We start from the raw sequence: 27,617 nt of genomic DNA, 5'->3' as shown, positions 1-27,617 counted from the left end.
AAATTGAGTTATATAAATAAATACCATTTTTTATAGTAATCATTTCATGTAGATGTAGATAGATCCGATCGAAACCTATTTATAATTATAGATCTTTAAAAATAATGATTTTTTAGCCGACAACATATATCAAAGCAAAATTCGTATAATCGAGATATTTCGATATCCATAAAATGCAAAGACATGAAGTTCAACGGGCGGCCATGTTTGACGTTTACGGGTGCGTTCAGAAAGTGTGTTACAAATAAAATTTCGTGCAGGGATACGTTAAACTCAATGGAAACTTATCCACAATAAATGATTAGTAAATGATATACCATATTTGTTCAGTTTTATTTATTTTATCCGAGCGAAGCCGGGTTTTCATATAATATTATAATAAATTGAGCTAAGCAATTTCTCCGCTCGTATAGTGTCAATATATTTTAACGCGCGCCATATCTCCCAGAAGAACCGAAAAACTCAGTAGTTTTTTCACTATTGTTTTCGTTTCCCATCTTAAAGTACAGACTATTTAGTGTTGCTAAATATGTCGTATATATTAATATTTTATTACTAAATATTGAAATTTATTATAAATTATATAATACCTTTGGAATATTACCTTGACCCGGGAAGGATTTATTGACTTTGCGGATTCGGGCAGTTAACTTTATAAGCTTATCCTTACTCCTCGAGTTTATACAATAAAACATAACATAAACATAAACAGCCCGTAAATGTCCCACTGCTGGGATAAAGGCCTCCTCTCCCTTTGAGGAGAAGGTTTGGAGCATATTCCACCACGCTGCTCCAATGCGGGTTGGTGTAATACACATGTGGCAGAATTTCGTTGAAATTAGACACATGCAGGTTTCCTCTCGATGTTTTTCTTCTCCGCCGAGCATGAGATGAATTATAAACACTAATTAAGCACATAAAAATTCAGTGGTGCCTGCCTGGGCTTGAACCCGAAATCATCGGTTAAGATGCACGCGTTCTAACCACTGGGCCATCTCGGCTCGAATTAAAGGACTAAGACGTTAAAAATAATCATTGAAATATAAATAACACCTCACTTAATATCAACACAATCGTCTTACGTATTTGTTTATTGCTACCTTTAAGTTTATTAAATGAAATCATAAAAATTTAAGAGTTGATGAATATAATTATTTGGAAGTCCTGAAATTGGTTTCAGATATTTTTGCGATTGGAAACTTATGCATTATGGTGTATTTTTAACTATAACTTCAATATAAATGCTTAGAGCAATAAATCAGTCTTATAATTATTTAAATCACAATTTGTTCTAGCATCCTATATGAGACAAATGTTATTGTTATGTTTAAAATAATTTGAAAACATACAACAACCAAACAAGGCACACAAAGTATAAAATATTAGTAATAAAAAAAAATACTTACTATCGGATAATTGTATTAAAAATATAAATAATACTAGCAGTGCCCGTTTTTAAAAGTGAATATGGTAAGGTTATATGGTGAGGTTTTTGCCGGGAGAATCCCACACAGCATCTCAGATTAAGCTGATTCCTCTCATGAAACAACTGAAGATGACAATAGCAATGTGAATTAAGTATCGCATTGATGTTCTTAAACTAGTGTATTTATATATTTTTATATCTTGTTATTGACGTTTTTTCTTCTGTAAAGCGATGCTCACATCTGTTACCGACATTTCCATTAGGAATACTGTCGTCTCTTTGTAACTTATTCAGCATTTGTATTGCTCATTTAATATCGCGCTTAAATATCGAGTCACGTTGAAGTCAAGTCTGAGTCAATCGTTGTTTCAGATAACTATTTAATATATGACAGCTGCCTGTCTCGTCTTGGCTTAAATAAGAGTTTTATTTAAATATATGTATAGATATTGGCCGCCAATGCACCACCAACCCTGGTTAAGATTATCCATTGTGTATACCGGCTCACTCTCCCTTCAAACCAGAACACAACAATACTAAAAATTTCTGTTTGGCGGTAGAATACCTGTCGAACGACTGGTATCTACTTTAATTCTGCTATTAAGTAAGCTAACAGCCTTACTTAAAATTTAATACTCATGTCTCGTTCTATCAAATCGATTTCGTATTCGAAAGAAGAAGACGGAGCATTGTTTAATTAATCATTCAATTTAATGTCGATCTGAAAATATCGACATAAATACGTAAATAATTCACGCGATTGGAATCCGTGCAAGATGTTCGATAATTTTGCATGATTCGTGGAACGATTCGATTATGAATAAAATTTACTGGCGGAAAACGTAAATATAGGAGAATTACGTAGCCGTCAGAAGATTTCTTATGAAACTTATGGTTGGGGAAAATTTTGTTATGTTAAATTGAAAAAGTTTAAAACGTTCCAGAAGTAAAAGATTTCAGCTCTTGGTATCGCAGTTTATCGATATCTTGTACAGCGAAGTTATGTTTTATTTATTTATCCAAATTTATATAACAACGCTATACTTTTTTTTGACTGTTTGTAACACTTAACATGAAATATTATATTACAAACATAATATGTACATAGATATATTAACAATTCCTTACATCACTAATGTGCCACCAACCTTGGAAACTAAGATGCTATATCCCTCCTGCCTGTAGCTCTACCTCACTCTCTTTGGTGGTACAATATATGATAAGTGGATGTCAACCATCCATCTAGAATAAACTTGTTACTCCAAGTACCCGATTACACAGGATTAGTAACTCTTTTTTGGAACAATGTATACGTTTTTACAACAGGATCCCAGAAAAAGTTCAAAATTATTCAATTATAAAATTCAAAATAATCGTTAAAGAGCGTTTGTGTGCTAAGGATATTACAACACTAATGACTTTTTAGTTGACTGCACACCTTGGGAATGAAATGATCGCCTCCAGGATGTTTCAAATAACTAAAATATAATTATTATTGTACATGCAAAATGAAAAAAAAAAAGAATCCCGCTGATTTTCTTTCGCCGGTTCTTCTTAGGTCCATTCCGAATCGGTGGTAGATTTTTGACTATCAATAAGCATATTGAATAAAGATTTTTGACTTTGACTTGACTTTGACATCACATGTGTGACCTATGAATTCAATCACTTATTAAGTTTTCGTTTCGTTTCGTTTTTTAAAGAAATATAACTAACTAATTTATAATATTAGTAATCATATAACTTGTTGAATTTAACACGAATCTAACTCAGTTATATTATTATTTAGGTATTAAGGGCATGCGTTTTCGTTTCGTTTCGTTTTTTAAAGAAATATAACTAACTAATTTATAATATTAGTAATCATATAACTTGTTAAATTTAACACGATTGTAACTCAGTATATTAAATAGTTGAAATGCACTAGACAGGTAAATTTTAGCGACACGTGCAGCCAATCTTCTCCTTTGAATATATCATTCAAGTTCCTGCAATCCAGCTCGCTGTATAAATGAATTAGTCTTAATGTTAACACATTCCGTAACTTCTCGAAATTTCTTACTTCTTAAAATGACAGTATTCGTTTTTTAATTATGTTTTACTTGCTCGACGTTGGCCATTTTGTTTTTATTTTGTGATGTTGGTAACGGTAAATAGTTGCTTGCCTTTCATTTGTTTTTATTTCTAGTAGGTTTACTTGGTAGTAGAGCTTTATGCTAGCCCGTCTGGGTAGGTACCACCCATTCATCAGATATTCTACCAAATAGCAATACACGGTGTATTGTGTTGCGGTTTGAAGAGTGGGGGAGCCAGTGTTACTACAGGCACAAGGGACATAACATCTTAGTTCCTAAGGTTGGTGGCACATTGGCGATGTAAGGAATGGTTAATATTTCTTACAGTGCCATTGTTTATGGGTGATGTTGACCACTTACCATCAGGTGGCCCATTTGCTCGTCCGCCTACTACATCATAAAAAAAGCTTGACAGACTGGCAGATGGGCTATCTATATATGGTAAATTGTCACCATTCCACAGTCCTTGTAACAACACTTTCTCTGTAAGAAATATTAGCCATTCCTAACATTGTTATAATATTCACGTTCAACATCAATGCACCGCCAATCTTGAGGAACAATATATTATATTACAAACACAGGGACATAACTGTGTTTGTAATAACGCTGACTCAGTAAACCTTTAAACCGGTATACAGCAATCATAGTAGCATTACTTAAGATTGTTGTGTATGGTGGTAGAGATGAGTGTTTGATACCTACCCAGGCAGACTTGCATTGCTTTACTATCTGGTCAGCTTTCTGATTTCATAATAATTATAATAATATTATCTTTCTGTTGATTGATTGTGAATCTAACGGTTAATCACAATTGACATCGGCGTGAGAAACAATTTTTTTTCGAAATAAACATCCATAAAAATAGAGATGTGTCATGGGCTACCCGATTGGAATTAATTTGCTTTTGCTATTATATATTATGTATTAATAAGACTAAATTGAATAAATTTAAAACGATTAAGAATAATTAAATGATAAAAAATAAAATTGCCGTATAAAATTAAATTCCACGAAAAATAAGTAAACATAATGTTATATTAAATCATATGTATTAGAAAGAGACAGAGATAATGAGAATGAGAGGTCTGGAGGAACATAACGCAAAAGCGTGCAAAACCTTACGTGATGATTTCTGACAGTTCACTCTACTGTAAGCCGCATAAAAGAACTCCCTTCCAAAAATCAATAAAGAATTATAACTATTATTATTTCGATGTTCGTCGACATCTTGCCATGTAAGATTATTGCTGACTTCATGACACCTCGACCCTCGGGAAGAGCGCTTCTCATTATCAAGAGCGCTAATGGCAAAGAGATCCCTGACTTTATTCAAACTTTATTCAAAATCAGAGGCATCTATCCCACTTTTTTATGATTTAAATAGCTTGACGGGTGACTGGGCCATCTGATGATAAGTGGTCACCACCACCCATAGACATTAGAGCTGAAATATTAACCATTACTTACATAACCAATGCACCACCAACCTTGGGAGCTAAGGAGTTATGCATTACACTGGCTCGCTTACTACAGAACTACAAGAATTCTAAGTATTGCTAATTGGCGGTGACTGATAAGTGGGTGGTACCCAGACGGGCTTGCACAACACCCTACTACCAAGTAAAATGAATATCCGAGTTAAACACTGAGGCAGCTTTCCGAGCTGTACCCTATAACTTATTTATGTGCTCTATTTTTGAATTCAAGGAAAAATTCTCGTGTACCAATAATAACCAAAGATAACATTTTTTATTCACTTCAAAGTAATACCAGAGTTGTATTTTCACTTCTCATAATTCATTAGTTTCTTTGTATGATACATTAAAATGTTACGTATATTTTTCTAACTAATCTGAGATAGGATTTGGCTATGTAATCTTCGTATCTTGATTTATAGCTCACCCGTTCTATCATACAATTCGCTACACACGGCGCTAGAGAATGACGCAAAACGATTTATAGCTGAATGAATCTGTAAATTCACTAATGATGTTACGATCGGAGCGTTTGACCTCCCAGATTTAAATTTAGTTTTAACCAAACAATTTGACCAGGTTAAATTAATGGACGATACAAATCACTTTTATTGGAACATTAATTCGAAAAAATCATAATATTCTTTATTCAAGCTCTTGAAATAACAGCATTGCAGTGTCAGGAATTAATAATGAATGATACCAATGGTTCGGAATGTTGAATCTACCGAGATGTAACGGGCAAGAATATCAGTTATTACTATTAACGTAAAATATTGTTATTCTAACAAGATTTTCTGCTACTAGAAATTGTATGCGCAAAAGGAAGTCATGAATCATCTACGTCAGTAGGTATCAGTCATTGAATTGACCTGAGGAGTTCATCGAAACAACTAACAGATTTGCAGAATTTCAACATAGACAAACTCACGAACTCCCAACTGTACAGAGGTGTAAGTAAATTTGCCTCCGAAGAAATCCTACTGATCTGACCCTATTAGTGATACTACACTCAAAACTGCATTTTTACAACCCGATATGCATTTTGAATGTACTATACATTCGAGAACTAATAATGCAATATTTGCATTTAACTGCGTAGATACGGACTGCCCGATATATCTGTTTGAAATTTCGTTTTATAGTTAAAATTTAGAAAACTTCGTAAGCGCGATGCAAGCGACGCTCACGGATTGGTTAACTCGAAATAATATTGTGTGCATCGATGGAATACGTGATACTGGTGACGAAAATAGCGAAGGCTTGTGACATCAAATAACTTTACAGTTATTAATGTTTCGATTAATTATCTCATTAACAATATAATGTTTTTTTTTTAATTAAAAAATATGACAATAATTATATCCCTTTTCAAATAAGGTGTCAGAACAAATTATGCCGCGATAAATAAAAAAACAAACAATTAATTTTGTATCGATAAAATATAAATATATCGTAAAAATAACTGTTTCGTGGAATCAAATCGATCGAAACCAATCAGCGTTGAAGTTAAGCTTTTATAACGAATGGAATGGATTTGTACTATGATGGGCAAGTGGATACAACACATAAGTCAATCGATGATAGCTCAATTCAAAGTCAAATTATTTAAAAAAAAAACATATATCCGCCACGCAAAGTACAGCGAGATTGTATAAGCTTCAAGTCCTGTTAAACTGTGGAGGCGTTCTCCCAACAGTGGGACAATTATAATTACATATAAATATTGCGTGGACAGTTTTAAGGTGACTGACCTCTCAATATATAGACTCCTACAAAATTATAAAAGTGAAACTTAACCTGAAAAAAAAAAACAATAAACACAACTATATTCACTAGAAGCTGCATAGGGTGAAAATAATACATTGTCAGTCGAAGCTGCGTAAGCTTAAACATTGTTGGAATCAATTTTAGGCTTTGTAGTAATAATTATCAGACCTAATGTCAACGTAGATTAAAATGTTTTAATCTGTTTATATCATATAGATGTAACTAAGTTTTTGTGTGTTAACTCGTCGTATATCTTTCATGAATTTTATATTAGATCCGATGTCCGTTTATTGACAGGTCAGTGCTTGGGTTAGATTGATAAAAACGGAGCCAATATTACATTTGTTTAGCGTTACCGTGGGCGGATTCGGATCAGTGGATTAAACAACTAATTAAATAAACAACTAATTAAATAAATAATTAAATAACTAATTAAAACAGAAGTCACTATTACTAACTATAATACAGATTCATAGTTTTATTTTATGTTATAATAATTACTTTTATCTATTTACAAATATTTGCAATATTGAAGAAACACTAAATAATGAAATTTCTAAATAAAGCGCCTTTGGCATTGTTTAATGCGTTAATAATTTTACTCTGAATTTTTAATACCAAATACTTATATTTGAATTATAAAAAAAAAAAAAAAAACAGGAAATTTTGTCACTAAGAATCAGTTTCAAGGGATTGACATTTAAATAGCCGTGAAGTCAAAAAATTCTCTAAATTAATTTCAAAATAGCTAAAATTTTCAACCATATTTGTTGTCACATTGGAAAAATTGCAGCAGAAATTGGAAAGTGTTTTCCAGTCCATACAATCCAGTTGACAATTAGTAGAGCCAAAAGTGAACAAATAATTTTAGATTTCGGAGGTATTTCCAGATTTCACTCCTCGATTTATATTGTGTAACTTAGTTTGCTCTGACTTTTGACAATTATCTCTTAGATTATAAAATAATTGAGATAGAGTGCGCATAACATTAATACCTCAATAGTTAATACTTAAAGTGACAGCACTTTTGACGTATTAACAAAACGGCACGTCTTTTCGAACTACCGGGAATTTATATTCGTCTTTGATGCACTTCCATGCTTCGTCTTCCGTATTTGCTTGTATTATAATCTAAGATTATAATAAAATTCATAGAAATGTCATAATCGCAAGACCAATGATTTTATATATTTTCAAGACCTTAAGATCTGCAGCCCGATTCGTTAATAAGGCAAAAACTATTTGACACAATGGCAAACATTTAGATATTTTATAAAATTAAAATATAAACAGCCGCGACGTTAATAAAACCTCTATATAGAGCCAGCTCTGGTCAAGTACTTATGCTGTGTAGATTAAGTTTGGTTATTTTTAACAACTAACCAAGAAATATTTTTAAAAGTCTCAAAATCAGTCAGTCGAAGTATTAGGTCTTTGAAAATATCGAGTCTTCCCAAACTTAAGCAACATAAAAATGTTTAAATAAAGAGGAAAACAAACACAGTTGTAGTTTACTTTTGTTAATCTTCATTAAAATAAACAACATCAATTTTGCCTTTATACTTTGCAATTCCGATAGCATTAGCATTAGCATTAGCAGCCTGTAAATTTTCCCACTGCTGGGCTAAAGGCCTCCTCTCCCTTTGAGGAGAAGGTTTGGAGCATATTCCACCACGCTGCTCCAATGCGAGTTGGTGGAATACACATGTGGCAGAATTTCGTTGAAATTAGACACTTCATGTAGGTTACTTCACGGTGTTTTCCTTCACCGTCGATCACGAGATGAATTATAAACACAAATTAAGCACATGAAAATTCAGTGGTGCCTGCCTGGGTATGAACCCGAAATCATCGGTTAAGATGCACGCGTTCTAACCACTGGGCCATCTCGGCTCGATAGTTTCAGAAAAATTACGCGACATAGATTTACACAAACAAACTCGTAAAAAATAGTATTGCATAATGCATATTATATCAATGTATTGGATTAATTTAGTAGCACGAGATTCAATCCTCATTTTACTACACGAAGAATGGGTAGCTTTATAATTTGAACGAACTGTAGATTAATTAAGCATTCAAAATACTAAGATACGAAGCTCTATCTCGGAAAATAAACTTTGTAAAACGATATTTATAATCTGCGTCAATTAAATGGGTAAATATCACGTAATTATCATTCTACCCTTCTATAGAACACGTTGTGAGATCTTTAACTAAGTAATCAGACAATTGTGTCCTTACAAAAACACAATTATACCGCGCAAAACAATTATCTCATACAATTTGCATGACAGAGAACCGAACCATATGCGTAGGTTGACACGAACTTCCTGAATTAATAATAATAATAAGCGCGCGTTCGTTCTACGGCTTCGTTTGGATTCTGCATATTATGCAGGTTTCCTGACGATGATTTCCTTCCGAAAATAAAATCATAAGCACAATCCATTTCCAGTGCCAGTCTACAATACATCGTTTTTAGTATTTCTTATGATCTCGTCAAGGAAAAATACTTTAAGATTAAATTGTTCAATGTAAGACATGTTCGAAGTTTCTCACGGTAAAAATCCAATCATACATGATTCGTAGGAAGTTCTGGTTCTAGAAACGGTATTATACCGACAATGGATCAACTTGTACTGGTTAAACGGTTAATTCCAGTTCGCGATACTGTCTAGTTTTTTTTCTTAATATATTGTACACTAGTTGAGTACAACGTCTAATAATAGCTAGTGAAAATTGTTAGTAGGTGTGCGGATGCGTTAGCGCGTTTTTATCACGTGTGGATGCAAATAAACATGCGTTTATGTTTTGTGAGTTATTTTCAGAAATGTATATATTCAATAATTTTACCTACACTTATTAATCCCAACTGACGATAGTTTATGTCTGTGGAATCATAGAATCCCCGTGCGAGGCATCGGTATCGTTTTTAGCCAGTAAAGTAAGTTTACTTGATATTACGGCTTTGTGCAACACCATGTGGGTGGGTAACCACCCACTCATCATATATTCTACCGCCAAACAGCAATTATTATTGTTTTTCCTGGCTGAAAAGGTGAGTGAATCATATTAGGTACATATGGTCCAATGAACATTGTGCCTGTAATATTACAGGCACAATGTTCATTGGAACATGTTCATGTGTTCATGTTCATGGTTCATCGATATAACATTTACGTTCCCAAGATTGGTGATGCAGAGGGAACGTAAGGAATGGTTAATATTTCTAACAGTAGCAATGTCTATAGACAAGACGGTCACTTATCAACGGATGGCCTATTTGTCAGTCCACCTAAATATATGAAATAAAAAAAAAACAGGTAAATGTGATGTTGGGTACATCACATTTACCTGCTAGTGTAATTCTGCCCTCATCTGGAGCTGAAGAAGAAGAATGCTGCTGCAATGCGCGTTTGTAAAAAGACATGTGACAGAATAGAATAAAGACAGAATCCGTACCTTCGACTTATATTCTCGGGTTCTAGCAACTTGACTAGTTAAAATCTATTTACCTATCTTAAGATAATCTGATATATTTGTTTTTTATTTATTTTTCAATTTTAATGATGTTGTTGTCATGACCGATTTCAGTCATGGCTATCAATCTCAAGATACAGGAAACTACGTCAGATATATTACAGGGCACATGTGTTTCCATAAACTTACTCTCATAATCCGATGGGATGGAAAATCTGAAAGAGTTCATGCGCTGGATCTTTACTTGTTTTCAAGGCACGGGAGTAGACATACTTCGAACTTCCAAACTATGAGCTCTTACAGAGAATTTTTCGTCAGAAAAACTCAAACCCTTTATCGGCTAGACCTGGGACTTGAACCTCGGAACCTATGGATGCATCAGTCACTAGATCAACGAGTTTAGTATTCTATAAATAAACTTCTTTATTAACTAGTTTTCTAGTTTGGTTTAATTGGAAATCGTGATACCGACGAACTCCAACTAAATCCTTATTATAACAAAGCGAACCATTTCAACTGGTATCTGAAACTAATTTAAGGTATTTTAGCGGATAGTTAAGGCACCTAAACGTTGCAACTTCAATTAAGTGTTCGTACCAAATCAACATTTAGTATCGAACTTTGGTCTCGTTCAAGTATTGAAGATATTTAATTGATTCCTTTCTAAATTTGGAACGCAATAATTGTGGCATGACCAAAGCCCACAATATTGTATTATGGATATTTGGATTATATACTGTTACTATTGTGAATTTATTTAATGTAGCCAATTATGTCACTGGTAATAATTATATTGAAAACGTGAAACTATTGTGAGGACATTAAATTAATAGGTTCTTCTTTACAACTTTTCATGTATTATTAGTGCGGTCTTATTTTATCAAATGTGTTCCTTCAGATTCCCTCGATTTTATTTATAATTACTTCCACACAGAGACTAGCGACTGTGCTTTTTTTATTTTTGTTCCTATTTCTATTATAACTCGCGGCTCAGTTACATTTAACTTCTTATACGACTATATACAAATGATAAATGATTCGTCATCGTCATCATTACCATCATAATTATGAAAACTTTATCTCTTCGGTGTCATAGAATAAATTGCTTCTAAACTAAAGACGTCATACGAACCGACTAAGAGAATTTTTACATCTACATCTACAGACAGGAATCTAACCCATAAACAAAAAACGTTCTCGTGGAGGATTATGCGAAGCAATAAACTGTAAACCCTAAACTAAGGACAATACATATTTCGTAATCTAGGGTTCCAGCGCCTAATCAAAAATTTGTATTAAGCCTAAAAATTAATTAATTTGCTAAAGTATTTACCACAACTTCAACTACGTAGTTTAGAACCTCAGACAACTCCTCATTTTCAACCCTGACATAATCTATGACATTTTGCTTAGTGACAGATTAATGTCTAAGGATTTTCGTAATAATATAGACAATAGTAAGAGTTGTTAGGTCCGGATGAAACTAATACAAAATAAATCCTTTATTCTCTAACAAATGTTAAATAACTTTACGAACTACGCTGATTACTATCAAAAACTTTGTATTTATGGTCGAGCATCCCGAGATAGGTGCCATTAGTACCCTCTATACAATCCAATAATCGTAATATATTCTACTTTATTTCTCACTTTGATAATCGCTTGACCTCTTGATCTGTCCTCTTTATGACCTTCTTATTACTAAGTTACCATGATAAGACGTTTTACTTTGGTACATTAATCCTGTCTACTGGTTTCTTCCTGAAAATATTTAGTTAATTTTATAATGCTCAGCAAATACTTTCGTATAATCTTCAAATAGTTTCATTAATTTTTCCCCGCTGAGTTATGGTTGAATAATATTTATAACACACATACATTTATGAACGAATATACCTTTATTAATATAACGTTACACAACAATGAACTTATTGATGGGCACTATCCAGATCAATGTTTAATAATTAATGAGTTGTTGTACGACAATTATTTGGTAATGTATCTAACATATAATGCATTTAACTGCCTCGTTGGTCTAGTGGCTAGCTATAAGGCTGCAGATTGAGATGTCTTAGGTTTAAGCCTTGGGTCATTAGGTCTTTCTGTAGAGAAATTCTGAGACGGTACTGTAGATATTGGTATTGTAACTCGCACGTAAAATCATTGGTCCTGCGCTCCAAACTCTTGATAGCATTCAATTGGCCCACCCAACGGATTACGAGAATCATGTTAATGATTATATTAGTTTACACTTGTGAACTGTAATATCTCTCGCCCAGTTGACTATTATCTCTGAAGATTGGGTGCTTTGGAATAAATCGATCATGTCGTCCTCATTCGTATTATGATGATAATAATAATGATGAGGTTATGAGGAAACGATGAGAGTCGTATATCATATGGCAGAACAATATCAAAAATTGTTTGCCAAATCACACAAAAACTAGTACATCGATTCCTATTGAAGTTTTATATTGTGATGCTAAGTGTAGTATGAGAAATATTTTTTTTGAAATGTAGAAAATTTTATCAGTAGAGAAAGTAGGCGGTCCGGGTACTTTCTGAACAAAAACAACCGTATCATAAATATAGCAGACATGAGAAAACTTTGTATATAGGGTTTATATTTATACATATATATACGTATATATTTAATAGTTCATGTTAGTATTAGCATTCATATTTCATAGTTAGGTACGGTACGGAAAACAAATGAACTTTAAATTGTTACTTTAGTTCAAACTGTAAGCGTTTTCTATTCATTAAAATTACCGTTTATGCTTTGCTATTCGAACATTAGTTTTAAAGCTATTGCAAAATATTTATATGGGTTAAACACTGAATTGGAAACTGAAAGATGGATCAAGTAACGCTGTAGATGTGCCTCGCATAACTTTTATTGGGAATATCTTGGTGCTCGAAGCAAGACGAGACTTCTCCCTGCGAATAATCGTATCGAGGATACTCTACATGGCATTGATGTGGAAGAGCGAAGCGTTATTCTGTGAGACAGTGAGAACGGAAAGTTTCTATGGAGTGGAATTGGACAGATAATATAAAAAAATGACTAGTGAACGCTTCAAATATTACGTCAACCGCAACCTCTTTTTCTCGATACGGTTTTTATTTACCTATTCATAGCTCTAAGAGTATCCATTACATATCCATATAGCCTATACAAATAAGTGATCGAAACTGGGATCGTTAGCACATAAACCAGATACAATGACCGCACAGAAACAATGTCAGCACAATTACTCGACAGCTATAAAATCCGCAGAGCGACAGAGGATGTATGACGTCATAAACAATTTAATTTTGTTGTTGTCCTATATCACAGCACTTTGGCACGTTATCGAGAGATTGTGCGTGACATTAAGGTAATGGATTGGTCAATTCAACGAAGTCAGCTCCAATAATTCAGTAAGGGCATTTCATGCAAACTAAATCGCTCGCAAAACCCAAATAAAACCATAAACTTCAGTTAAGCCAGTCGACGGAAGAAATGTGTGATCGTTTTCTCTCGAATGCACGCAAAATTATGCATTATCGATATTTTAAAAATTTTTCAAGCTTAAAATTATTTTGCAACCATTAAAATGCAAGCAATTTTAAATCGTTATTTTTAAAAGCTAAATTAATTTAAAGGGCACAACCGGCTTGGAATGTAGATTTACCACGAAGAACAGGAAGAAAAACCTCTAATAATAAGATATATTTATGTATTTTAATGAAATCAATGCAAAAACTCAATAGAACTACCCCAAAAAGTTGATTTATGAGCACGCCAGTTGCAGCATTTTATTGCATTCAATTGAAATTGTCCTAAAAATATAGATTTCTGTTTAATAAAAAATAGGTCGTGTGCCTTTAAAAAAGTAGACACCTCAGTAAGTCGCTCATAGACTTTAGTGTCGAGTGTATCAAATCAAATCAACCTCCGTACATTTGACAACCTCCGTGGTCGAGTAATGTGTACACCTGTTTTCACTCCGAGGTCCCGGGTTCGATTCCCGGCCGAGTCGATGTAGAAAAAGTTCATTATTAGTTTTCTATGTTGTCTTGATCACTGATCTGGGTGTTTGTGGTACCATCGTTACTTCCGATTTTCCATAACACAAGTGCTTTAGCTACTTGGGATCAGAGTAATGTACGTAATGTTGTCCAATAATCATTATTAAATCAAAATATACTTTATTCGAGTGGACCTTCACAAGCACTTTTGAATCTTCATTTTACAGAATTAAATTAAATGTAAAGTTACTACCGTTACGAAATATAGTTTTTTTTCAGATTTTAAATACAAAGTTATATCAATAAAATACAATAAATTTATATATTAAATCCTGCCCGAAAGACAACTACTACTCTAACTAAAACTTCTGTAGAGTAATATGACTCATTTGTTAAAGATTTTTAAAAACAAATAATATATTGTGTATCCATTTTTAGTGGAAAATTACTTGATGGATGTAACAGAAGCCTAGCCCCAACAAGCTACCACAAGAGATTACTAATTGGAACTAAAATGATATGCACGAATTTATAGTTTGCAGAAAGCTCTGACACAGATATAATAATATTTGTATATTCTACGACGTCAGTTTTCGAATATCAAATCAATGCTAAATTAAAATAGATCAGTATTAAACCCGCTAAACAACGTTGATAAGTAAGACTTTAAGTTTTAGAACTTTAGTCAATAGGATTAAAAGTTTAGTTCGAACATACAAGTACGTAACTTTGATGTCTATTGAAGAATAATACCGAATATATTTTTTATCTACCAAAATATTATTGGACCTTGTTCGTATAAAACAAAAGAGGTGTAATTTTTAAATAATTTTATAATAATTTAAACTAGTAAGCTGTAATAAGCTGTGAATCTGTAAAGATATTTTTCTATGCAACGAAATAAACTTTGATAAGTTATGTAATCATTAAATTGATTAAACGATAGAATGTTAATTAAAACATATTAATTGCAATAATCATCAAGTATTATCATTTCAATTTTTATAATTATATATATATTTTTTTCGTTATATTTTTTATAAGATTTTAAATTAACATGTTTATTTTTATTACTACAAGTACATTATATACAAGAACAAGAACATTCGTAGATAAAGTCGATATATCGAAGTCCACCAAATAATAATAAAAAAAACATGGTAAATATCCCGTTTTAAACACTTATAATTATATATTAAAATGTACGTACAAATGCTGGTACTTTTATATTGAATAAACCTACTAACAAGAAATATGACCTTTGAGGCTATGATATGGTTTAGTGGTGAAGTGTGCTTTTGTGAGCCTACTCTAATAAAGAATATTTAATTAACATAAGACATAATACAATTAATTGCTTATATATATATATAAATATGAATTAAATTTTTAATTAATTAAAATTATTATTTTTATTAATTGTAGTGATGTAGGCAATTTTGACTTAGATTACATTTTCATTTCTATCTTGATTTTTTTTTTTAATAATATAAATTATAATAATTTTCCCCAATAAACCCCCATTTCCCATTAGAGTCTAATTCTAAGAAAAATCGAAATTATATTCAGATTTATCTTAAAATACTATTGCAAGACCGGTACTATTTTTCATGCCCTGTTATTGCTACTATTATGAAATAAATTAAAAAAATAACATACTAATAGTCGTAATAAATACCCTTTTGGTCTGGTGGCTAGCTTATGCGGTTGCAAATATTAAGGTTTCGGGTTTGATTACCTTGCGTAGATAATCGCGGCAGCTGGATTTGATATGGACTCAAGAACTGTATCGCTTATTGCAATCGAAGCCAAACGATGTTCAAGAGTAATGTAATATATTCTGCATACATTTCTGGGATCAAGCACCGACCAATCAACCTCTCGACTATTCTGATTTAATTAAAGCAATTATATCCGAGTCTAGCTGCTCTTATCTGCTTATATTATTAATTATCTGGACGTTACGGCATACCAGATATCAGACGGGAAATATTTAAGTGTCCAAGGCATTCTTACATATTTAGATCGTTTTAAAATTTATTCCACTTTTAACCTACTTAAAATACTATTTAAAATACAAATTTATATGATTTAATTATTCTATACTAACTTTTAATTCTTTGTCAAATTATTTTATGTTATGTTAGGTCTACACTCACGATCCAAAAACACACTTCCGCATTCGAATTGTCACCACTACTGAAGATAGGTAGCTGATAAAAACTAAAGAAACATCTACAGTAAATATTTCTAAGTCAGACACTTTATATAAATGTGGCGAACCAAACGTTAGCGCGATTCAATTTTTTTTTTTTATAGAATTTTGTTTCTTTAGGTTTGCGTAGTCAGCTCAGGATTATCAATTATTTATTATACACACCAAACGTCACGTTGTACTATTTTTCTGGTTTGACTTTGCGATATATCTCGGACGAATTCTTTGCCCAACGAAAAAAATTAAAAAACATAGATATTTTTTCATTCTTTCTTCCTGTACAAAAATATAATAACCGGTCATATTTTATAATTAAACGTTTTAAATATAAAACATATTGTAAATTAAATCATTTATTTTTAACGTTTATACAAATATTTGCAAATTTCTACGACGAACATTAACAATTTTATCGAACGAAATTTTATTAAGCTTCGAAAAAACGTCAGCTTGTCAAAGTTATTTATTAAAAATTTTCGTTGCGTCAAATATTGATTAATTAATTCCCCGTTTGTGGTATTTGATTTGAATTAATTTACTACCAATACAAATATATTTTTAACTTAATATAGAAATTTTAGCATTTTTTTTTTAGCATTAGCAGCCTGTAAATGTCCCACTGCTGGGATAAAGGCCTCCTCTCCCTTTGAGGAGAAGGTTTGGAGCATATTCCACCACGCTGCTCCAATGCGGGTTGGCGGAATACACATGTGGCAGAATTTCATTGAAATTAGACACATGCAGGTTTCCTCACGATGTTTTCCTTCACCGCCGAGCACGAGATGAATTATAAACACAAATTAAGCACATGAAATTTCAGTGGTGCCTGCCTGGGTTTAAACCCGAAATCATCGGTTAAGATGCACGCGTTCTAACCACTGGGCCATCTCGGCTCTTATAGAAATATCAATACGTATTTAATTAGAGTTAGTGTTTAGTGGTTTCATGAGGAAATAATGTCAACGTCCTTTGTCTTTTTAAATATATTTCTCTAACTTATCTGCTAAACCTGAGAGAATTTCTTTCCACGAAAATTAGCTTAGAAAATGATGTATGTAGTAAATACATCAACGAAACCACGTGGGCTGAACGTGGGTGGAAGATGTTAGAACTGTAGGTAAAAGGAAGCTTGTATAGCGTCACAAGCTTCGGAAGGGGTCGACCTATGCTTCATATATAACATTTTTTATATTGATACTAAATATACTATGTCTTTATATACAACGGTCACAGCTTTTATGTCAATAGAAAATACAAGCGAACTATGTCCCTGCATTTTAAGTTTGTAATATCTTCGAAAATATTCATTTAAATTACATGCTGTAAAAGGCCATATTGTTCTATATTAATTGCACAATGTTTTCAAGTTACTTAATTGGATAAGGATTAATGCTGTATTGCTTAAAATCGTTTCATAAATAAGTCATTATTTCTCATAAAAAGTAAGAGATAAAAAAAGTTATTGTGGGTTATCCCTAAGAGATAGACCAATACCATCGCTGACTTTTTTGTAGACCTTTCAAGGTGTACAATACTGTAGTACATTATTTTGATCTACTCTTAGAGTTCAGCCAACGTTTGCAATATAAGCTACACAGTGTAATAGTAACGTTCAATTAATTATATTATTTACACAAAGCTAATTATTGACTTGCACCGACTTTTAAAAAGTTTTCGCAACGAATGTTTTTTTTTGTTTAAATATTAGTTGAATACAGTGACTTTTATAGATGAATAAGGAAGAGTTTCGATCAGCATTAGAACAGCGTGAAGAAGCTCCTGAAGATGAAGGAGGCCCAGCTACTTATTAAGAATTTGATACATGACTTTTGAAATTAACTTGTTTTAAATTGCACAGACACCTTAAATGGAAACATTTATAATATAGACAAATCCTTGTCTGGTTCCAATAGTGTAGGTTTAATTGATGATTAAGAAATAATATTATTGTTTGTAGGTCTTAGATATAAAAATGTAGCCTGTGTCCTTATTTGAGGTTAAACCGTCATCAAATATCATCAATTCATTAGTATAGATACCATATAGCTTCTCCAAAACGCACTGCATCTTCTAGTATAAGTTGTATAGGATATTAGTTTAACTCATAAAAAATATATTTTACAAATATTTCCATAAAATTAGAGCTTTAAATGACATCCGCATTCCCTGTAAGTAAGACTTTGCAGTTCTTTGAAAGTAATACGAGCCAACATTCCTGTCAGTTACAGAGCGTTAAAAGTTTTTGATTTAATAAATTTAAAAATAAGTTACCTTATTCGCAAATTATAATTATTTATTTTTAACACTTGGTGGCCTACCACAATGCTTTATGCAAGCCCCAGTCTGGAAAGGTACCACCCAATCATCAGATATTCTAGCGACAAACATCAATACTTAGTGTATTTGTGTTCCGGTTCGAAAGGTGAGTGAGCCAGTGTAACTTACAAGGGACATGTCATCACAAGTTCTGAGTCGTATTGGTGATGAATATGAATGGTTAATAATTATATCGGCGCGAATGTGTATAGGCGCTAGCGACTACTTAACAGGTAGGCCTGACGACAGGCCAGACGCCGATATATATCGATATAAAAAAAAATTAAAATATTACTTTATTATTTTTTACTTTAACATTGGTTGGCTTGGCTATTTAGTAATTATTTTAATAAATCAACTGCCTCATTAGTCTCTAGTTATTACTAGAGATAAGATCACAGATTCCAACGTTTGTGGTTCATAACCCAGGTCGGACCAATAAAACAAGGGGTTTACAGTCGGAAAATACTCAATAGTAGCCTAGAGTCCATAAGTTGGTGTTCCTGCCTCGGACTCCCATGCCTCAGAAAGCACGTAAAACTCTTTTAAAACTCCGGAACTCCGTCGAAATATTTCCGGTCATGTACGTGTCAGGACAAACCTGTGTACTATTCCAGACTGTAATCTTTTCTTTTTTTTGTGTGGCAGTTTCCGTTCAGCCGTTTTTCTTCCATAATTACTTTGTGGTAGGGTTTTGTGGAAGCCTGGTAAGTTCACTCATGATATATTCTACCGCCAAACAGCAATGCTTATTATTGTTGGATTCTAGTTTAAAGAGCGAGTGATTTAATGTAACTAAAGATATGTATCTTACATTGACATAATATCACAATTTCCAAAGATATTGGCGCATTGTTAAAATGAAGTATGATACGTATTTTTTACAGCACCAATAAGACAGTGGTCTCATAAGCCAGTCCGCCTACCTATATGACATAAAAAATCTTCCATCCATCTTCCTTTATGATCAGATACTATCGCAATTATAATCTTACTAAGATCGTTCATTATAGTTACCCTGTATCGTTTGTCAATAAGAAAAATCGTCATCCTCTGTTAAATTAAAACACAGTTAACCCGCGAAATCGGCTAAATGAAAGCCAATAATTTAATGAAATCATTTTGCATCGCAATATAGTTGATTACTTTCGAAATAAAAATTTAATTATCGACCATGTTCTGGTTCTATCTTTAATTAAACAATGCGTCACGTCACTGTTTTTATGGAACAGGAATTTCGATGAATGTTTTATTATTGATTCAATTTAAATATTAATTACTTGTTTTTATATATCAAACCATATAAAAATCAAAATACTCTTTATTATACACCAATAAACACAAATATTAGTCACGTTCAAGAAAGATGCACGAGGCCTTAGGCCTTATCGCTAAAACAGCGATCTCTTCCAGGCAACCTATACATCCTAATGTTGTTGCTCGTGAAAGTCTTACACCTGGAAGAAAACCTCCATTCCTAATTAAAATGCGAGTTGGCAAATACACATGGACATTTCTTCAAGACTAACAGACAATACACCTCTTTTAATGCATATAACTGTCCTCTAAAATATCGCGTGCACTTTTAAATCGACGGCTGTTGCCGAAATTTAAGTGTCATTATTATTGTTATTATTACGATGGATATTATCACACCATTGCCACTTTACTTGGTGATAAATAGCGTGATCAATTATAATAAATATATAGTCTATTTAAATCCTTCGCTTAAAAATTTGTATGACCATAAATTTTACGAATTAAAAAAAGAATGCTTTTTTTTATAACATCCGATCATTAGGGAAGCGTGTTGAAGTTATAAGTATTTTGTAATTATAATTTAAACCTTTTTTAATTTATTGAAACTGATTATTTATATTATTTTTAATGATTCTTTAGTTATTTTTTTTTTTCTTTAAGGTATGATTTAAATTAAATCTATTTTCGATTCATAAATATCTTGTTTCAAATTAACATATTTATTTATTAAAACGGATACAAAACACGTGAAGCCGTAATAATTGTAGTTTAGTTACTGCGACATCGGTAGCTGTTACTTTGATTGATAATGAATACAAATATTATAAATACGAAAGTCTCTCTATGTATAACGCTTTCACGGTCAAATCACTGAACCGAAGTTGATGAAATCGGTATAAAACAAGCTTGAACTCTAAGGAAGGTCATAGGCCATCAACATCATAAACGCGAGCGAGAAGATTACGACGATTAGTCTAAAATAATTTTAAGGCTGAGATTTATAAAATAACATTTATTTATGTATAAAGTGTATTTATTGTTACGTCGCTGCTGCCCATGAATATCGACAAAGTATAATAGAAGGATTATAATAATAGAAATATGAACACAGGAGACGTTCTTGTCTTTACATGAACTTTTCTTTATGATATAGGTTGGCGGAAGAGCAAATGGGCCACCTGGTGGTAAGTGGTCACCACCACCTATGAACAATGATGCTGTAAGAAATATTAACCATTCCTTACATCGCCAATGTGCCACCAACCTTAGGACCACAACAACACTGGGTATTGTTGTTTGGCGGTAGAATATCTGATGAGTGGGTGGTACCTACCCAGACGGGCTAGCACAAAGCCCTACAACAAAGTAAACTAAACTGACCTATACTTAAATCTAGAACTTGAGCCTTCCACGCGCTCATTGGTTAAATCAAATAGCGCGCGCTTCCCCGATTTCTTGTTACACACTTTCGTCCCACACATTTCAGAAAATCGTGAAGAAGTGTTATATAAACATAAGCTAGGCCGTTTTGTCCTCGGCGGACATTTTCAAGAGAGAATAGCTGGGTTATAATATACTATACAGGTGTGTTTACTTACACAAATACCAACATCTCCTATAGTCGATACATCTAATATAAATAAATTAAATTTAAAATCCGGCCGACATATCAAGAAAAGTTCAGACCTAGAACTGATTGACTCCAGACTTTTCAAGGCAAGTGTAAACATTCCAGCATATTTTTTTTTTTCAATCATGGCTATAGGATCTCGTTCGGCAGCCTTATACACTAGCCACTAAACCAACGAGGCAAAAATAATATATTTTAATTACTATAACAATACAATAAAGTAATTTAAGATTCGTTTGTTTGAATTCAACAAAGTTTTAAACTGTATATTTATCAAGAACAGTACCTCGTTGAAAATCTTTTGTTTCTTAACTGACTATTGTGAAACCTCAACTTCAAAATAATTGAAATAGTCTCAACTAATATTATAAATTTTCAATCCGAAAATTCAGATTGTACTGCCTGGCAAGAGGCAATAAAATGTAGGGGCATTGAAATATTATAAATGAGATATAACAATCACGATATGATACTAGTGGATCTCCCGCGAAATTTGGCGTTTATTCGGGTTTTTTTAGGAATTTCGAAACCTATGACAGGTTTTGTTTTGATTTCGTTTAATTGTAAACTGCGAGACACTCGTCTACATTTGGCGCCAAAATTATGATATGATACCTCTTTTAAATGAAATTTCTAGCATCATTCAAATAGCAATTTTATTTTATTTTATTTACGTTTTTCATTTTTTTCTTATACATCCATTGCGCCGCCCTCTAGCCGGCCAGTAACTTTAAAAAATGAGCTCTTCAAAATGAGACCATAACCGTTTTTTTATGTGCAGCAATCGCCCCATAATCACTGGGACAAAAATCGGCTTACGCTAATAATATATAATATAACAACGGTAAAAATATATACTGTAAATAAAAAAGTGTCTTAACAACTAGGTATGTTGACATATGAATGATACCAATGTCTACCAACAGTGGTGACCAGCTTGCACGTACGCCTGACTATGACATAAAAATAATCAATTTAGATAAAGTTTTTTTTTTAATTTAATATTTATTAATCACACAATGGTATTATTATAACTAAATTTGTTATTCTTTAGTAACAATTCAAACATTTAAAAAAAACAAAAATACTGAGTACTGCTGTTTGATGGTAGAATTTCTGATGAGTAGGTGGTACCACACAATTAGCAAGTTTTATTGATAGTATTTTATGTACATATTTTGACTAGTGACAAGTTTTGTACATTGTTTCTATATGTAAAGTTATACTTCAAGCCTATCCTCAAAAAAGGAGAGGAGGCCTGCACAACAGTGGATAATAAGAAGCTGTTTTTTTACCTGAACTTTATTGACGAGCAGAATAGAATGAATTACACGTACAAATGAATCATGTCAAAACACTTTGTACTTGGCCGGATTGTAACTCGCGATCTACCGCGATTTAACCTGACACGTGTACCTACTACGCAATCACAAGAGTAAGAGGTATCGGAACAATTAAACCGAACTAATAGCAGCGCTTTGTCGATTTAGGAAAATCCCTTTAACGGTGTCAATTTGACCGTGAAAAATTCCAATACTTTCTTACGAGTAGTGTTAATTGCTCATTTAATTAGGTGATATAGTCTCACATAATTATTAACGTAAATACATATAGTTACGATAACTTCGGTATTACGTTCGTTAAGTATATTGAAATACTCTTTATTTTTTAATTCGACACGAAACTTTTACCATATATTGTGTGGTGATGGTATAATGCCAAACAGCCCACGTCAATATTTCTCTGTCTGAATTCTATGATAGTGCATACTCTTTTAAGTTGAAACTTTTTACATTTATTATTGACAATTATTTAGATTCTTGAATAGTAAAAAACATTACATACTCCAAGTACTAAATTAAAAAAATACGTACCTAATATATAAATTTACTCTTTCGTTATACTAATTAAACAATAAATTAAAAATCCTACAATATTATTTTTTTTATTAACATAGTGAGTTCAGTTCACATAATCTATTTAAAAATATATTTTAGTTATTTTATCTAAATTAAACAAAACGATCTAATATTATAAGTCAATTCGTTCATTTTTAGGGATCACCAAAATATGACGAAAAATTAAGAGTCATTTACTTACCTTAATATGGAATGTTTAGCATTAGCATTAGCATTAGCAGCCCGTAAATGTCCCACTGCTGGGATAAAGGCCTCCTCTCCTTTGAGGAGAAGGTTTGGAGCATATTCCACCACGCTGCTCCAATGCGGGTTGGCGGAATACACATGTGTCAGAATTTCGTTGAAATTAGACACATGCAGGTGTCCTCACGATGTTTTCCTTCACCGCCGAGCACGAGATGAATTATAAACACAAATAAAGCACATGAAATTTCAGTGGTGCCTGCCTGGGTTTGAACCCGAAATCATCGGTTAAGATGCACGCGTTCTAACCACTGGGCCATCTCGACTCTTTGGAATGTTATTTGGTATTAATAAAATAGGAATATTCTTTTATTATTGACTGATAGAGAAATGACAATAAGTACATTAATTGATACTAAACGAAGGTTACAGTCCTATCATTAACTTTATTTATTTTTTCCTTATTTGTATAATAAATCCTTCAATACAATTTATTTACTCGCGTACTTTTAATCTAGAGTTCATTTTTTATCATTTATTTTTAAAAGTTTATAAACTTTATTGATTTATTTTAATCAAAGCGATGTATACTTTAAATTAAATAGTTATAAGGACCAGAGTTATTTTATTTTATTGAATAATGAGTGTCGCGAAACTAGTTACTTTAAAACAACAATAAATAAACCACTTAATTCTTGCATCAACGTTATTATTTTGTTTTACATCAACAAGTATCTATATATTATTTTTAAACTAACTTTGTTCTATAATGTTGTCTTAGATTTTCGCGATTATTACACATTGAAATAAAACTAGTTTTTTTTAACGGATTTAATCGCGTATATTAATTATTTTATTTTAACATCCCGACTCTTTTCTAGTTTAGTCTAGTTTTTCAAGTTCTCTAAAGGAGAACTTTGTTCTCCTTAAATTATAAAAATCATTACAAGCCTAAAATCATTAATTAATTTTATATGAAAATTATTCATTCAATTAATTTAATAGTTGATTAAAACACTGAGCTAATTTTCTCGTTCCACATTTACAAACTATTATAACACCTCTAAGTTATTATTACTTGGAATTTCAAAACAATTTCATAAAACGTATTCATATGAGCAATTTACTCCAAGGAGTTCAAGACATAAATTATTCATAATAATTAGGTGAATTACTATGCGTTGACACTTAACAGACATTAACTATACATAATTACTTACAATTCAATTGATCCTTGACTCGAAATTCGGCGACACCCAATAATCCACTTATCTCCTTAAATTAGTTTAGTCATTGACAAAACACTACGCGAATTCACTTTTTAAATAAAAAAAATATTATACGTTATATTTAAAAATGAAATCATGATTGAATTGTTGATTAAAACCTTTAAAAACTACATTTTTCATAAACAGAATTTAAGTCACATCTCTTTCGAACATCGTAAGTTTTATTTAGTTTTTATTTAAAATTCGCGCGGGTTCAGAAGATGCAGCGACACGGGCGCACGCAGAGAAGTTCAGACGTCAAATGAAAAGAGCAAGGAACGCTCCCGCATCGTCACTATCAGAAGCTATCCCGTCGTGTTTTTGCGACAAAACGATCCGTGTCAGTCAATTAAGGAGGATTATAACGAGATTGAACGTTAGCTGATTTAAAAAAAAAGAATTGTACAATGTATTTACCACGTAGGTTTTATATCGAGAATTTCTCGTGCGTCCGACGAAAATTTTCGCAGTTCCTTTGCAATAAATCTCGCGATTACTTGAGCACTGAGAGCGGATTATCCAACTTTCTACTTTCGACACATTTTTTTTTTTTCTTCGAGAGATATACTTTGTATGGCGCGTATTTTAACACTCGGATCTGTTGGATCTTCTTGAATAAGTTTTTTTATCATCACTACATCTCAGGCGTGCGTTTGAGATCTCTCGAGATAATTTTAGATTATCCACTACATATATCAAAGGTTAATCTGTACGTGTGCATCTTTATAAATGTGAATTCATCTGTGAAAATTGTTTTAAAACTGCATAATTGTATACACACTTCATTGAATTTCATTATAACATAAACAAAATACGACACGAAACACTTCTAAATATATAAATTATTAAACCCGAAAATATTACTTTAATCTTTGTATTTATATTTACAAATTATATTATGATATTTTTAAACAGTGTATATACAACACGAATTTATAAGACCGTATTAACAAAGTGCGATAATGACTTGTGTGTTATACATTTGGCAATAGACACAACACTATTCTCATAATTATCACAATTATCTTCAATAATGACGTCTAGCGCTATTAACTTTTTTATACAAATAAATCATTACAACGCTTATTTAACAGGGATACGTTTTTAAACGTGATTAAACATCTATGAATACTCTGATAATGTTCTTTTCAAGTATCTTATTACACTTGACTAGAATGTTATTATTAATATGTCTATAGTATGGAGCCGAGATGGCCCAGTGGTTTGAACGCGTGCATCTTAACCGATGATTTCGGGTTCAAACCCAGGCAGGCACCACTGAATTTTCATGTGCTTAATTTGTGTTTATAATTCATCTCGTGCTCGGCGGTGAAGGAAAACATCGTGAGGAAACCTGCATGTGTCTAATTTCAACGAAATTCTGCCACATGTGTATTCCGCCAACCCGCATTGGAGCAGCGTGGTGGAATATGCTCCAAACCTTCTCCTCAAAGGAGAGGAGGCCTTTATCCCAGCAGTGGGACATTTACGGGCTGCTAAAAAAAAAAAAAATGGATATGTAATTTTGTATCTGGATATGGATTCGGATATATGAATAATATTTGACCGGTTTCAGATACGGCTACGGATACGAAATTATTTCGGATAGTTTTTTAGTTATAAATATTAGATTATTTAGAAAATACAAGAGTGAAATTTGCAAGGTACCAATTTATGTTTATTTGGAATTAGGAATAATCACAGAAAACTATATAAAATAAAAATAAAAAACAATTATACCTACTTTCTTTAAATATGCATAAATAAATATATAATTTTTTTATCGGATTCGGTTACGGTTTCGGATAGATTTTTATTTCGGATATCCGATAAACATATCCGATAAATAACATGCCTAATTTTACATAATGTTAAGTAACAATGTGCCACTGCTAAAAACTTCTCTTTGCAAAAAGGCTTGGATTCCACCACGATGTTCTAACGCAGCTTATTGTGTACACGTATGGCAAGTCCCTCACATGCAGGTTCCCTTTATTTTAAGAGATTGGTGCCCGGATTTGAACCCGGAAATTCGGTTAAAATTAAATTATTCTAATCACACTTTACCAACGGTTTATTATTCTTTTTTTAACACCACTGACTACATAAATATTATTGCAGAATTTCTGTAAACAAAAAGCTAAAATTATTAATTGGTTGAACTTACAGTTTGTACGAGCTCGGGGTCTTTGGATTTATAGCCTTTGAAAACCTTCAGAAAGGTACCTGAGCCCCTGGGGTTACCAGGTTATAAAACTACTAGGCCAACGACGCTACGATAGAACGATCCTAGCATAGCTATTTATCTTCGCGGGAAAACAAATATTTTGTTTGAATATGACCTCAATCGGCAGTCGCTCAGAAGTCCACGATCACTAACAGACACATCAACATTATATACATGCACATAATATGTAGTGTATTTAGCAGGGATATTATCCATGCACGGTTGAAATTTCACCCACTGAATACCAATTTAAGTAACTATTTTTCTTTACTTTTGGTATTCACTAAACACGTTAAAATATATTTCATTAGAAAAAAGAATTAATATTATAATCACAAAAACACAAATAATAC

The 27,617-nt window shown here is 32.3% G+C and overlaps 1 protein-coding gene across 1 annotated transcript in view; it reads right to left on the bottom strand.

Annotated features, from left to right (window-relative positions):
* LOC125064110 (cardioacceleratory peptide receptor-like) overlaps positions 1-25,271 on the bottom strand; it is a 148,141-nt gene extending 122,870 nt beyond the window's left edge. The window contains exon 1 of the mRNA XM_047670908.1: positions 24,990-25,271. The gene's annotated coding sequence lies outside the window, so the exon portion shown is untranslated. The remainder of the gene's footprint in view (positions 1-24,989) is intronic.
* Positions 25,272-27,617: the final 2,346 nt, after the last annotated feature.

This window comes from Vanessa atalanta, chromosome 5 (assembly GCF_905147765.1).
Source record: "Vanessa atalanta chromosome 5, ilVanAtal1.2, whole genome shotgun sequence".
In the NCBI taxonomy this organism is placed as follows: Eukaryota; Metazoa; Arthropoda; class Insecta; order Lepidoptera; family Nymphalidae; genus Vanessa; species Vanessa atalanta.
The sequence above is the reverse complement of the archived record's forward strand: the minus strand, read 5'-3'. Positions and strand labels throughout refer to the sequence as shown.